Here is a 15999-nt window from a genome sequence, read left to right on the forward strand (position 1 = left end):
AAATATTTTAGTTGTAACTGGTTAAACTTAAATCTGTTATTATCTATTTAACTATAAGCTGTATTTTTCTGATAAGACACAAAGCTTCTGATGATGGTCTTATAACAGTGTCGGAGATGATGATGGCTGTTCACAGCAGGTGGCGGGTTGTAAACAAGTGTCTTTTAAAAACTGTGGTGGAAAAAATGTAATAGGGGCACACTGACAAAGTAAAAGGTATATTTTAGATTTAGGGACTTCTTAAACCAAGGCTCTGATTAAAAAATGTGATTATGTACAACAAAGTTGTCAGAAAACTTAGGCTGATGCGTACTTATATCTGTGGGTTTTTTTAAAAACAAAACTTTTTTGAAGCTTAAAACATTCCACCCTATCTTGTGGTTTGTATACAATGTGAATACTAAAATCGTACGTGTGTATGTGTATTTATGTTTATATATGATTACATATGTTGTGGTGAAAACAAGGTGTTTATCTGGCTGGTCCCTAATGGTACAAATAATTCATGATATTCGTCTCACTGATACAATGGCAGGTGGTTTCATTACATTGAAACTAGTTAGAACACAGCAGAGACATGCATTGAGGTTAATTACCCACATGTTTTTATATGAGGCTCTAAAGCAATATATTCAACCATTCAATTCAATTCAATTCAATTTTATTTATATAGCGCTTTTCACAAAAGTCAATTGTTTCAAAGCAGCTTTACATAAATAGAAGCAGTGAAAATCACAGAAAACGACAGATAGCACAACAAAATACATGAAAGCTTGAGCAGTTAAATTTGCTGCGGCTATGACTCAATATTATAATTGCACGTATTACTAAAGCAACGTATAGAAGAGGAAGCTAGGTAAAGCCCAAAAAGGCTGCCTCCCCGGGGTGAAAAACCCCTTAGGAGAAAAAAAAACCCCGTGCTTTTATCCGAGGAAAAATAAGTCCTAGGAGGGAAAAACCCTTGGGAGAACGGAAATGGAGATTTAGCGGAGATTAAGCGGTTCTGCCGGTGATCGTTGGTCAGGTATCAGCTGGGCATAACGTTGAAGGACACCCAGTAGATCAGAGGTGTGCCGACTTTCACATCTACCGGGACTGGGTCTGTTTGTCTCGTCCTCGGGTCGAGGACGAGACAGGGAGAGAAAAACAAAATCGTATTAGCGTAGCGGCCGTTCATATGTATTGAAGTGTCACACAGTGATGTGGTTTAACTCAGCTTAGTTCCAGACAGACTAAATATTGCGGCATAATTATGTTATCCATAGTTGAGGATTTAGCAAATTGGGGGCCCAATGCGAGGGTATATATGGTAAATAAGGGTCACCTTCCGATCTTTAAGAGAAAATGAAACCTGACGACCCGTTTGACTAAGGCCTAAAGCCCCACTGTCGTCGTTAATACAGGTTCAGTGGCAAACGGGTCTATATTGTATACCATTTACAGGACCAGGAGAAAACGCCAAAAACATCGCAACCCGACCATACGTGTTAACCCGTTTGACTAAGGCCGGAAGCCCCACTGTCGTCGTTAATGCAGGTTCAGTGGCAAACGGGTCTGTATGGCATACTATTCATAAGACTTACGATAGCGCCAAAATCGCAACCCGACCATACGTGCCAACCCGTTTGACTAAGGCTGATAGGCCCCACTGTCGTCGTTAATGCAGGTTCAGTGGCAAACGGGTATGTATGGCATACTATTCACAAGACACACGAAAGCGCGAAAAACGCAACCCGACCATACATACCAACCCGTTTGACTAAGGCTGGAGGCCCCACTGTCGTCGTTAATGCAGGTTCAGTGGCAAACGGGTCTGTATGGCATACTATTCACAAGACATACGAAAGCACCAAAATCGCAACCCGACCATACGTGCCAAACCGTTTGACTAAGGCCGAAAGCCCCACTGTCGTCGTTAATGCAGGTTCAGTGGCAAACGGTGGCAAACTATTTAATGCAATTCATTTTAAGTGTTCATGTAGAAAAGGTTTTTATTTATTTATTTGGTTGGTCTGTGTTATGACCGTGAGTGCTTTGTTCCGTGAAAATAACTATTGCGAGTTAAGAACCTTTACTAGACAAATTATGCGAATGCTTTGTTGAAGAGAAAAGTTTTAAGTCTAGATTTAAAATGATCGACTGTGTCTGATTCTCGGACATCGGTTGGTAAATCATTCCAGAGCTTAGGGGCTAAGTAGGAAAAGGATCTTCCACTTTTAGACACTTTTGATAGTCTAGGGATAATCAATAGGCCAGAATTTTGCGACCGTAGTGTGCGTGATGGATTGTATTCTGATAGTAATTCTCTAAGATATGAGGGTGCTAAGCCATTTAAAGCTTTGTAGGTGATTAATGATATTTTAAATTGGATGCGATATTTAACTGGTAGCCAGTGTAAAGATGCCAGAATTGGGCTTATGTGGTCATACTTCTTAGATCGAGTAAGTACCCTTGCAGAAGCGTTTTGAACTAGCTGAAGCTTGTTGACCTGATTTGAATGGCATCCCCCGAGTAGCGAGTTACAATAGTCTATTCTAGAGGTCATAAAAGCATGAATAAGCTTCTCTGCATCAGATGTAGACAGTATATGGCGTATTTTTGAGATATTTCTAAGATGGAAGAATGCTGTGCGGCAGACGTTGGCAATATGACTATCAAAGGATAAGTTGCTGTCGAACATCACACCTAAGTTCCTAACCGTGGAAGATGGCACCACAGTACAGCCATCTATGTGCAATTTGTAATCTGACATATTATGTTTGTAGCGATTTGGTTCAATAATAAGTACCTCTGTCTTATTGGAGTTGAGCTTAAGAAAGTTATGTGCCATCCAGTCACTAACATCGCTAATGCAGTCTTTTAGCTTAGAAAACGTGTGTGTTTCGCTGGGATGCGAGGAGATGTAAAGCTGGGTATCATCCGCATAGCAGTGAAAACTTATGTTGTGTTTCCTGATAATGTCTCCTAGGGGTAACATGTATAACGAGAACAGGATAGGACCTAAAACTGATCCCTGCGGTACACCGTATTTAACCAGGGAGTGATATGACTCTTCCTCATTTACATAAACAAAGTGATAGCGATTGGTTAGATATGACCTAAACCAGGCTAGCGCTTGACCACTGATACCAACATAGTTTTCTAGTCTATTGAGTAGGATTCTGTGGTCTATTGTGTCAAATGCTGCACTAAGGTCTAGTAATATAAGAATTGAGATTTCACCACGATCGGATGTTAATAGGAGGTCATTTGTAACTCTAAGCAACGCTGTCTCTGTGCTATGGTGGGGCCTGAATCCTGATTGGAACTTTTCATATGTACTATTATTTGTCAAGAATGTGCGTAACTGGCTTGCCACTACCTTTTCTAATATTTTCGAAAGAAAAGGGAGATTTGAGATTGGTCTAAAGTTATTAAGTTCTCCTTGGTCAAGCTGTGGTTTTTTAATCAGCGGTTTAATAACTGCTAGTTTGAAAGCTGTTGGAACGTATCCTATTTCTAGCGATGAGTTAAAGATATTTAGAACCGGGGTTGACACTACAGGGAATACTTCTTTAAGTAGTTTTGTGGGAACGGGGTCTAATATACAGGACGATGATTTGGATGATGTGACTAGTTTAGAGAGCTCATCTATTGTAGTAGGTTTAAATGAATCAAGATGTTCGTATGGTAGTCTAGTGTTAAGTGAACTAATGGGTAGAGTGGTGGCTGCCTGGGTAGCTACGATGTTTTCCCTAATAGCCGAAATTTTGTTAGAAAAGAAGTTCATGAAGTCGTTACTATTGTGTTGAAGTTTACTATTGGTTTCTGTTTGTTCTTTGTTTCTAGTCAGTTTCGCAACTGTGCTAAAGAGGAAACGAGGGTTATTATGATTCTCATTTATAAGCTTGCTAAGATATGTAGATCTGGCGGTTTTAATAGCCTGTCTGTAGTGTTTAACACTCTGTTTCCATGCTGCGCGCCATACTTCTAACTTTGTGCTTCTATAATTTCTTTCCATTTTTCTAGCTGCCTTTTTAAGGGCTGCTGTGTGATGGTCATACCATGGAGCTGGCGGTTTTTCTTTGAATCTCTTTTTTCGAATGGGAGCAACGGCATCCAATGTGTTAGAACAGACATTGTTTAGGTTTTCTATTTCAATATCTAGATCGTCACAGTTATCTGCTACATGTTTCATTTGGGACAGGTCTGGAAGAGTGCTAATAAAGCTATCTTTAGTGGTGGAAATTATTGTTCTGGCTAGTCGGTAGCATGTTGTAGATTGAGTGATCCTATCTAGAAGTACAGTGTATGACACAAGGTAATGGTCAGAAACTGCATCACTCTGAGGTGATATTTCGACGTCATTAATATTGAGTCCGAGTGACAGAATTAAGTCTAATGTGTGATTACGAGTATGCGTTGGCCCTGTCACGTTTTGTCTAATATTGAGAGAATTTAGAACATCTATAAACGCACGTCCTAATGCGTCTTTTGGGTTGTCCACATGGACATTAAAATCACCAACAATAAGAGCTTTATCTACAGTGACTACAAGCTCAGATAGGAAATCTGCTATTTCATTAAGGAAATCTGCATGGTGACCCGGTGGTCTATAGATTGTCGCTAAAGCAAAAGAAAGCTGTTTGTGGTTACGATCAGTTATTTCCATATTTAACAACATTACTTCAAATGATTTAAATTTTAGCTCAGATTTTTGGTTTACTTTAAACATTGTGTTGTATATTGTAGCTACACCACCCCCTCTCCCCTTTAATCGAGGTTCGTGTTTATAATAATAGTCTTGTGGGGTGGATTCATTTAAACTAATGTAGTCGTCTGCTTTAAGCCAGGTTTCTGTTAAACAGAGTACATCTAAGTTTTGGTCTGTAATTATTTCATTGACAATAGGTTCTTTATTGGTAAGCGATCTAATGTTAAGAAGGCCGAATTTTAAGAATCGAGATTCATCTGTTAATGTATTGTTTTCTAATTTTATTTGAATCAGATTTGTACCAGATGTAACAAGCGGTGCCCTGTATTTATTTGTTCGGGGAACAGATACAGTTGAAATGTGCTGATATTTCGGTAAGATTGACTCGAAGTGCTGGGATATAAGTGGTCTTGACATATCACGGCAGCTAACAGATGGACGGTTAAGCCGATCCGTCTGTTTCCTGACCTGGGCCCTGGATAGTCAGACTATATCAGAATTAAGACTATTGATCAGCTTTTTAGTGAGTATAGCACTTCCTTCCGATGACGGATGAAGGCCATCTTGGGTTAGGAGAAATGGTCTTCCCCAGAAATGCTTCCAATTGTCTATAAACCCTACGTTATGCTGAGGGCACCACTTTGACATCCATCCATTGAGAGACACTAATCTACTATGTGTTTCATCTCCCCGGTAGGCGGGGAGGGGACCAGAGCATATTACATTGTCTGACATTGTTTTTGCAATTTCACACATCTCCTTAATATTATCTTTGGTGATTTCCGACTGGCGGAGCCTATTGTCCTTCGTGCCGGCGTGAATAACAATCTTAGAAAACTTCCGCTTAGCATTAGCCAGCACTTTAAGTTTGGATCTAATGTCAGACGTTCTGGCTCCCGGTATACAGTCGACTATGGTGTTTGGTGCCTCAATGTTAGTGTTCCTGAGTATAGAATCTCCAATGACCAGGGCACTTTTAAAAGGTGTTTCAGCTGGTATACTCCTTAGGGGATCGAATCTGTTAGAAATTGTCGTTACGTTATGGGTCTTAGAAGGACGCCTTATATGACTATGCCGCCTAACAGTCACCCAGTTTGACCGCCGACTTGACTCTGATGACGGAACCGAGCCATGTGTATTTTGATAAACACTATGCGCGCTCGATACAGTATTTGTAATATTTATATTAGCATCTGATGTCGGAACCGAGCCATTAGTCTTTTCGCTCGATAGATTATTTGCGACCGTAACATTAGCGGTTTTGCTATCCTCAACTAGCGTTCGGATGCGCGATTCTAGTTCAGCAACCTTCTCAGTTAACCTTAATACTTCAATACACTTAGTGCATGTAAACCCCTCTATGCTAACAGCAGAAGCTAAACTATACATGTGGCAAGTAGTACATGTTACAATAACAAGCGGAGTCTTACCGCTTTCATGCTGGGCGATGGCGTCTTCGTTTACCCGAACGCGGTCCCCGGAGCTGCATCGCGTGGGGTGTTCGGTTGTGACACGCCTCGGTCGCCTGCGAACGTCTGGGTCCAGGGTGATGTTTGGCTTGCTGAATCTGCGAAGGCCGGGCAGCGGTTCCTCCACAGCTTCCCGATCGCTTTCATGTCGTTCACGGTCCGTGAAGCTGCATCGCGTGGAATGCATGTTTGTTGCTCGCTTGTGGACGTCGGAAGGCAGGGTGAAGTGGGCGCTGTACCTCGCCTTGGATCTGCTAAAACCGGGAAACAGCTCCTCCACAGCTTCCCGCTCAGGTGAGGATAGGTCAGAAAAGCATATATCAGATGAATCCGCCATTAGATCGGAAAAAGCTAGCTTCAGCCTCCACCGTGTGGATGCTATTGGGCTATAAGCTAACACTGGGTGTTTATTAGTGATAAATAGTTTCACGTGGTAGTACTGCTCAATAATCGTCACGGTAAAGTATTCCTATGTAAAACTAATAAGTTATATTATATAAATAGGAATAAGATGGTAAAAAGAAGCTTTTAGATGATGAACTCGACGGAGCTACGATGCAGGATCTGTTCAGCGTGACGTCACAAACCGGAAGTTATCAAATGCTCCATGCGTATTTATGCGGTCTTTTAAGGTTCGTTTGTAACATCATAAGTTCCTCTACAGACAATCAAGAATCAATTATGCTTACAAGCTGTTATCAGTTGACACAAACCAGATCTCTCGTCTTTAACAGTTTCGTATAAAGTAAGGCACCACTCAGAATGTATTTTAACACCCCTGAAAACTAGTGATTGGAACTTACAGCGAGAAAGTCTGCGTTAAAGAGTCTAGAAAAGAAATGGAGACATACCTTACTGGTGAGTGTGTTTAAAAGTTTGTATTGTTTTTCAAATATGTTGTGTGTTACAAAAAAAAAAAAAAAAAAAAACCCTACAAAGGACCGGATAACATATCGGGGTTATTGTTATAGGAGCCCTGAACGACACCGACTACGCTAATGTTGCGGCTGAAATTTGTGCTTTAAATACAGGTATGTTTTAACGTTTTCTACATATAATTTTAAACGATCCACTTACATAAAATAAATAAATGATTAAATCTATAACACTCTATATCCTACAGGATTGGGGAACCCCACGGTTAATGATGAAAACTGTAAGTTGTTTATCTGTGTGTGTGTGTGTGTGTGTGTGTGTGTGTGTGTGTGTGTGTGTGTGTGTGTGTGTGTGTGTGTGTGTGTGTGTGTGGATGTTGGTTACAAAGTATCTTACGATCACCCCCAACTATTTTCACAGTGCATAACAACATTAGATCATCTGATCGAGATGTGGTGTGGGGAGTTACAGGTCTCCACACACTCGGTACGTATTTGTGTTTTACTTTTTTTGTTTTTGTTTTGTTTGTTACAACATTTTGGTCTGTTTTCAAAATTACTAAAAAAATTCTGTCGTCATTGTAGCGAATTTGTCTAACCTCCTGGATAGCATACCCAATACATCAGGGTTTCTAAGAAATAACGAGAACAGTAAGACGTGTGTGTGTGTGTGTGTGTGTGTGTGTGTGTGTGTGCGTGTGTGCGTGTGTGTGTGCACGTGTGTGTAAATGATGCCAAAGCGCTTACGATCCAAAGGTCTATCGTTCACAGGGATCTGTGCTACGGCTACTCGACACAACGATGGTAGATCTGGGATACGCAAACCACTCTGTACGTAAAGGTGATTTTACTGACGAGTTACATTAAAGTTAATTATTTATAAGATAAACAACTGTGCTATGGTATTGCAGCGGATTTGTCTATCCTGGTGGATAATATACCCCACACAACACTGGGTGGCCATGGATCACACAAAAGACAGAGATCCATTCAGGCCGAGATTCACACACCAAGGGGCCAGCATACAACTTTACGAAATACTGATGCAAAGAGACAACGAACGGTTCGGAGTGTGTCCCCCGGTACGTATCTAGAAATGGTCTTTAAACATATTGTTTTATTTTAAAGTGATATTTAATAACATAGTCATCTGTTTGCAGTTTTGAATGACAGAGTCATCGCGAGCGATAATGTAGGACCATTGGAGTCTGACGCTAGAACATCTGGTCAAGGTGTTTATACAGCATTAGAGATGTTTTAAACAAAAAGTTTTTTATCTTGTTATTTTTAATAACAGAGTTTATCTAATTGCAGGGTCGAGCACACATGACATAGTAGAGAGCTTTGTAGATTGGGATGAGGATCTGTTTATCGCATGGGACGCTTGTGATTTTGAACTACCTACACCGGTGCAATCACCATCAGCGTCCATGAATGTACAAGGAACAACTGTGGCTTCCGAACAGACCCCAGAGTTAGGGGTGAATCACATAAACCAAGAAGACAACAATTCTGAGGATACAGAATTGTCCCCATATGTTTTGACCCAGAACCTCGATGTTCAAAGAACCGTGGATTCCGAACAGACCATCGATGTGATACAACTAAATCGAGAAGAGGTTGGTTCTGAGGATACAGAATTGTCCCCATATGTTTTGACCCAGAACCTCGATGTTCAAAGAATCGTGGATTCCGAACAGGACCCGGAGTCACTGCCTGGTAATCAACAGGCCTATAGAAACGAACTTGTGGCTGATGAACAGGTCACGGACAGCACAGGAAATGAAGTGACTCCAGATGAGCTCAAAGACTTTTTGCATTATGTATGGCACGATTATGTACAGTTTAAGCAGTTTGTAGTCGATGGTTTTGCAATCCAGGATACAGAGCGAAGAAAACTGTTGGGGTTAATCGCCGAAATTATCACTCTGTTAAAAAACCCGACTTTGTAAGTGACAAAGCCGTTTTAAACTTATACCGTTGAGTGTTCTCAATACCAGATACAACGGGAAAATTTTCAATGTTTATATAATCCGGTTTATACATGTTTTTTGATACATTGTTGGTGTTTCTTATACTCAATATTATTATTATTATTGTTTTTTACTGATTTTTTATTATCTGAACTATTGTTTGTTATTTGTGATATAATGTTTGAAAACATTAATAAAAACCCCCGCAAATATCTTCTTAAGATGATTACGCATTGTTTAATTATTGTGGCTTGCTGTACCAAACCATTCTCTGATATATCAAGAATATTTCCAAAGTAACGAATGTTAAGATATTCATGACCAGGGGTCTATCCACAGATTGCACCACAATGTTTTAAGTGTTGGTTGCGTGCATGCTATGCATTCACAAAACATACATTTACATTCAAAACCTATGGATTCAAAGACTTAAAGTCAGCAATTTATGTCGTTCACATCAACCGTACCAACATTTTTAGAATGTGCAAACTGTTTTACTTCGTTTTAAACATGTTTGGGTGGTTTCGGTCTAGATTTTTATAGAAAACTTCAGAACATGACACCGTTTTAACATTTACAAAATGATGAAGCATTTTACTTTTAAGTGTCTCCCATGATCATGTGGGGGTGTGACAAGTACTTTTGTTTGTTTGGAAATTATATGAATGCAGAGAAACAACGCAAAAGTTTTGAACTTTAACATAATTTTATATGAGTCCCGATTTTTAAAAACAGTAAGCTGTAATGTTTCTTACACACAGATCTAAACACATCACAAGTCTCAATGTTTAATAACATAAAAACCTGTATGCAAAGGTTTGTTGGTGTATTTTTAGACACAAGCTGTTTATTTTCATCTTTAAACAAATGTGTATGACAAAAGTTGTCCTGCCTGAACTGACACTAAGGATCGATGCCGAAATGTTAAATCTAAGTATTTGCAAAACAACCTTCAACGTCATATAGATGTTTTCAATCTAATGGTACCTGTTTAAATGTGACCATACTATTTCAAACATTACCAAGTTGTAGATGGTTGTGACTCAATTTACAAAGGTTTTAACACACATTACTGTTTGTCACGATGTGTTTCATCGCATTGCTGTTGCATGCAACAGACTCTCAAGTTTTATGTTAAAAGGATTACTAAATAAAAACCTAAGCATTCTGTATTATGTTGCCACTGATGATTTTACAAGTTTTACAGTTTCAAACATTTTTTGCTATATTCGCTGTGAAAGATTTAGTAAATAAATCTAAAACATAAACAGTGTTGAAGCGTTACCTTAATCTTCTAGCAACAATTTTCAAGAGATTACCAACATGTATGATGTACTAACTGGCAGGGGATCTGTGATATTATTTTCTGAAGTAATTATCTATCTAATGGCTACTGCACAATAAGTTATGCGATAAAGAGTTTGTTACATAACCTATAGAAACGAAACAAGATAAATTACAAAGTCACTGGCATGAGGTTTACACTTAAACAAATCACGCAGATGTTTAAAGTGGTACATATTTTTTATTTCTCATCAAGTAAAAGAAATACATCATATGTTATCATTGTAGTGTAGAAATATCACAACGTTTTTCACGATCGGTTCAATAATTTCACCAACAGCAATTTGATTATTATTTGATATTGTAAATACACACAAACCACACAGGTAATAGTCTCTAAATATTCTATAGAAAGCCATTAGCTTTTTGTCATCAAGTTTGCAACAGATGTATCACTACGACTATTTCATGATCTTGAAACCAAACAGTCTGTGGAATCGATACACGCAATGTGTATTGATTCATCAGGCATTGTCGGATCCTTCTTGGGGACCCAGGTCCATTGGAACATCATCATACATTACTTGAGCCGTACAAAGGGTTGTGTTGTTGTTGTAGGTTGATGGTCCGCCATCAGATACTATGGTGGACTTATTGAGTGCACACTGCACAGGTCCAGCTGTAGGTTCTCTCATATACATATTGCTCTGGGGTGGGGTAGCGCAAATGTGTTGGTGTAGCAGTAGGAGTCCATAGTTTCTTGAAACTTGTTAGGCGATTGTGTTTGAATGAATCATACTGGCGCCGATTTAATGACTGTAATGGATAGGCGGAGATAGGAGTCGTGGAGTTAGGGACATTCCTCTCTGGGCGTAACAACTTCACTTTAAACATCTGCGTGATTTGTTTAAGTGTAAACCTCATGCCAGTGACTTTGTAATTTATCTTGTTTCGTTTCTATAGGTTATGTAACAAACTCTTTATCGCATAAGTTATTGTGCAGTAGCCATTAGATAGCTAATTACTTCAGAAAATAATATCACAGATCCCCTGCCAGTTAGTACATCATACATGTTGGTAATCTCTTGAAAATTGTTGCTAGAAGATTAAGGTAACGCTTCAACACTGTTTATGTTTTAGATTTATTTACTAAATCTTTCACAGCGAATATAGCAAAAAATGTTTGAAACTGTAAAACTTGTAAAATCATCAGTGGCAACATAATACAGAATGCTTAGGTTTTTATTTAGTAATCCTTTTAACATAAAACTTGAGAGTCTGTTGCATGCAACAGCAATGCGATGAAACACATCGTGACAAACAGTAATGTGTGTTAAAACCTTTGTAAATTGAGTCACAACCATCTACAACTTGGTAATGTTTGAAATAGTATGGTCACATTTAAACAGGTACCATTAGATTGAAAACATCTATATGACGTTGAAGGTTGTTTTGCAAATACTTAGATTTAACATTTCGGCATCGATCCTTAGTGTCAGTTCAGGCAGGACAACTTTTGTCATACACATTTGTTTAAAGATGAAAATAAACAGCTTGTGTCTAAAAATACACCAACAAACCTTTGCATACAGGTTTTTATGTTATTAAACATTGAGACTTGTGATGTGTTTAGATCTGTGTGTAAGAAACATTACAGCTTACTGTTTTTAAAAATCGGGACTCATATAAAATTATGTTAAAGTTCAAAACTTTTGCGTTGTTTCTCTGCATTCATATAATTTCCAAACAAACAAAAGTACTTGTCACACCCCCACATGATCATGGGAGACACTTAAAAGTAAAATGCTTCATCATTTTGTAAATGTTAAAACGGTGTCATGTTCTGAAGTTTTCTATAAAAATCTAGACCGAAACCACCCAAACATGTTTAAAACGAAGTAAAACAGTTTGCACATTCTAAAAATGTTGGTACGGTTGATGTGAACGACATAAATTGCTGACTTTAAGTCTTTGAATCCATAGGTTTTGAATGTAAATGTATGTTTTGTGAATGCATAGCATGCACGCAACCAACACTTAAAACATTGTGGTGCAATCTGTGGATAGACCCCTGGTCATGAATATCTTAACATTCGTTACTTTGGAAATTTTCTTGATATATCAGAGAATGGTTTGGTACAGCAAGCCACAATAATTAAACAATGCGTAATCATCTTAAGAAGATATTTGCGGGGGTTTTTATTAATGTTTTCAAACATTATATCACAAATAACAAACAATAGTTCAGATAATAAAAAATCAGTAAAAACAATAATAATAATAATATTGAGTATAAGAAACACCAACAATGTATCAAAAAACATGTATAAACCGGATTATATAAACATTGAAAATTTTCCCGTTGTATCTGGTATTGAGAACACTCAACGGTATAAGTTTAAAATGGCTTTGTCACTTACAAAGTCGGGTTTTTTAACAGAGTGATAATTTCGGCGATTAACCCCAACAGTTTTCTTCGCTCTGTATCCTGGATTGCAAAACCATCGACTACAAACTGCTTAAACTGTACATAATCGTGCCATACATAATGCAAAAAGTCTTTGAGCTCTTCTGGAGTCACTTCATTTCCTGTGCTGTCCGTGACCTGTTCATCAGCCACAAGTTCGTTTCTATAGGCCTGTTGATTACCAGGCAGTGACTCCGGGTCCTGTTCGGAATCCACGATTCTTTGAACATAGAGGTTCTGGGTCAAAACATATGGGGACAATTCTGTATCCTCAGAATTGTTGTCTTCTTGGTTTATGTGATTCACCCCTAACTCTGGGGTCTGTTCGAAAGCCACAGTTGTTCCTTGTACATTCATGGACGCTGATGGTGATTGCACCGGTGTAGGTAGTTCAAAATCACAAGCGTCCCATGCGATAAACAGATCCTCATCCCAATCTACAAAGCTCTCTACTATGTCATGTGTGCTCGACCCTGCAATTAGATAAACTCTGTTATTAAAAATAACAAGATAAAAAACTTTTTGTTTAAAACATCTCTAATGCTGTATAAACACCTTGACCAGATGTTCTAGTGTCAGACTCCAATGGTCCTTCATTATCGCTCGCGATGACTCTGTCATTCAAAACTGCAAACAGATGACTATGTTATTAAATATCACTTTAAAATAAAACAATATGTTTAAAGACCTGTGAACGATAGACCTTTGGATCGTAAGCGCTTTGGCATCATTTACACACATGTGCACACACACACGCACACACGCACACACACACACACACACACACACACACACACACACACACACACACACACACACACACACACACACACACACACACACGTCTTACCGTTCTCGTTATTTCTTAGAAACCCTGATGTATTGGGTATGCTATCCAGGAGGTTAGACAAATTCGCTACAATGACGACAAAATTTTTTTAGTAATTTTGAAAACAGACCAAAATGTTGTAACAAACAAAACAAAAACAAAAAAAGTAAAACACAAATACGTACCGAGTGTGTGGAGACCTGTAACTCCCCACACCACATCTCGATCAGATGATCTAATGTTGTTATGCACTGTGAAAATAGTTGGGGGTGATCGTAAGATACTTTGTAACCAACATCCACACACACACACACACACACACACACACACACACACACACACACACACACACACACACACACACACACACACACACACACACACACACACACACACACACACACACACACACACACACATAAACAACTTACAGTTTTCATCATTAACCGTGGGGTTCCCCAATCCTGTAGGATATAGAGTGTTATAGATTTAATCATTTATTTATTTTATGTAAGTGGATCGTTTAAAATTATATGTAGAAAACGTTAAAACATACCTGTATTTAAAGCACAAATTTCAGCCGCAACATTAGCGTAGTCGGTGTCGTTCAGGGCTCCTATAACAATAACCCCGATATGTTATCCGGTCCTTTGTAGGGTTTTTTTTTTTTTTTTGTAACACACAACATATTTGAAAAACAATACAAACTTTTAAACACACTCACCAGTAAGGTATGTCTCCATTTCTTTTCTAGACTCTTTAACGCAGACTTTCTCGCTGTAAGTTCCAATCACTAGTTTTCAGGGGTGTTAAAATACATTCTGAGTGGTGCCTTACTTTATACGAAACTGTTAAAGACGAGAGATCTGGTTTGTGTCAACTGATAACAGCTTGTAAGCATAATTGATTCTTGATTGTCTGTAGAGGAACTTATGATGTTACAAACGAACCTTAAAAGACCGCATAAATACGCATGGTTGAATATATTGCTTTAGAGCCTCATATAAAAACATGTGGGTAATTAACCTCAATGCATGTCTCTGCTGTGTTCTAACTAGTTTCAATGTAATGAAACCACCTGCCATTGTATCAGTGAGACGAATATCATGAATTATTTGTACCATTAGGGACCAGCCAGATAAACACCTAGTTTTCACCACAACATATGTAATCATATATAAACATAAATACACATACACACGTACGATTTTAGTATTCACATTGTATACAAACCACAAGATAGGGTGGAATGTTTTAAGCTTCAAAAAAGTTTTGTTTTTAAAAAAACCCACAGATATAAGTACGCATCAGCCTAAGTTTTCTGACAACTTTGTTGTACATAATCACATTTTTTAATCAGAGCCTTGGTTTAAGAAGTCCCTAAATCTAAAATATACCTTTTACTTTGTCAGTGTGCCCCTATTACATTTTTTCCACCACAGTTTTTAAAAGACACTTGTTTACAACCCGCCACCTGCTGTGAACAGCCATCATCATCTCCGACACTGTTATAAGACCATCATCAGAAGCTTTGTGTCTTATCAGAAAAATACAGCTTATAGTTAAATAGATAATAACAGATTTAAGTTTAACCAGTTACAACTAAAATATTTTATTCTCTGCGTGACTTTAAAGAAGTCTCTTTACAAAACAAACGTATTATCAAGTTGTATTTATAAGACACACGCAGTCAATTCCCCTAAATCTAAAATAACACTTTATTTTTGTCAGAGCAGACAATATAAGACTCTTTGTATAATATACACATATTCACACATGTTTTAAGAAGCCTTTAATTAAAAATAAAACCCCAAAATGGGGTGAATACGTCTTAAAAACATTTAAAAGTTTATTAACGTCATATATAAGTTTCTCTGTCACCATCTGTGCACGTATACACATGTCTTAATCAGAGACTTGGTTAAAGATTCCCCTAAATCTAAAATAAAATCCTATTTTGCCATAGTGGACAGAATTACATTTATTAACATTATTTTAAAATGGCAGATATGAACGCTCACCCGGTACTTTGTCAGGCACCGCCGGATCTTTAATACGCGTGAAACTATAGTGCAGGTTATGAAAAGATTCACGGAATTCCTGAACCGTTTAAAAATTTATTTAGTTAAGACTATCGTCTAAAGATTGTAGTATTGACGGCTCCGAAGGTAATGGCTCAGGTCATTGCTTAAACTATACCCGTATACGGAATATTTAATTAAATAACTTGTGATGTTACAATCAAAAGTTTTAATCAGAGACATGGTTAAAGATTCCCCTAAATCTAAAATAAACTCCTATTTTGCCATAGTGGACAGAATTACATTTATTAACTTTATTTTAAAATGACAGATATGAACGATCACCCGACGCTTTGTCAGACACCGCCGGATCTTTAATACGCGTGAA

General features: G+C 38.1%; 1 long non-coding RNA gene across 1 annotated transcript; it reads right to left on the minus strand.

Annotated features, from left to right (window-relative positions):
* Positions 1-13610: 13610 nt before the first annotated feature.
* Positions 13611-14059, minus strand: LOC135760328 (uncharacterized). The gene is made up of 3 exons (XR_012336806.1): positions 14022-14059; positions 13776-13841; positions 13611-13677 (listed from the first exon to the last, which is right to left on the minus strand). It is a non-coding gene; the product is annotated as an uncharacterized lncRNA (long non-coding RNA).
* Between the last annotated feature and the right edge of the window lie 1940 nt (positions 14060-15999).

This window comes from Paramisgurnus dabryanus, chromosome 5 (assembly GCF_030506205.2).
Source record: "Paramisgurnus dabryanus chromosome 5, PD_genome_1.1, whole genome shotgun sequence".
Lineage (NCBI taxonomy): Eukaryota > Metazoa > Chordata > Actinopteri > Cypriniformes > Cobitidae > Paramisgurnus > Paramisgurnus dabryanus.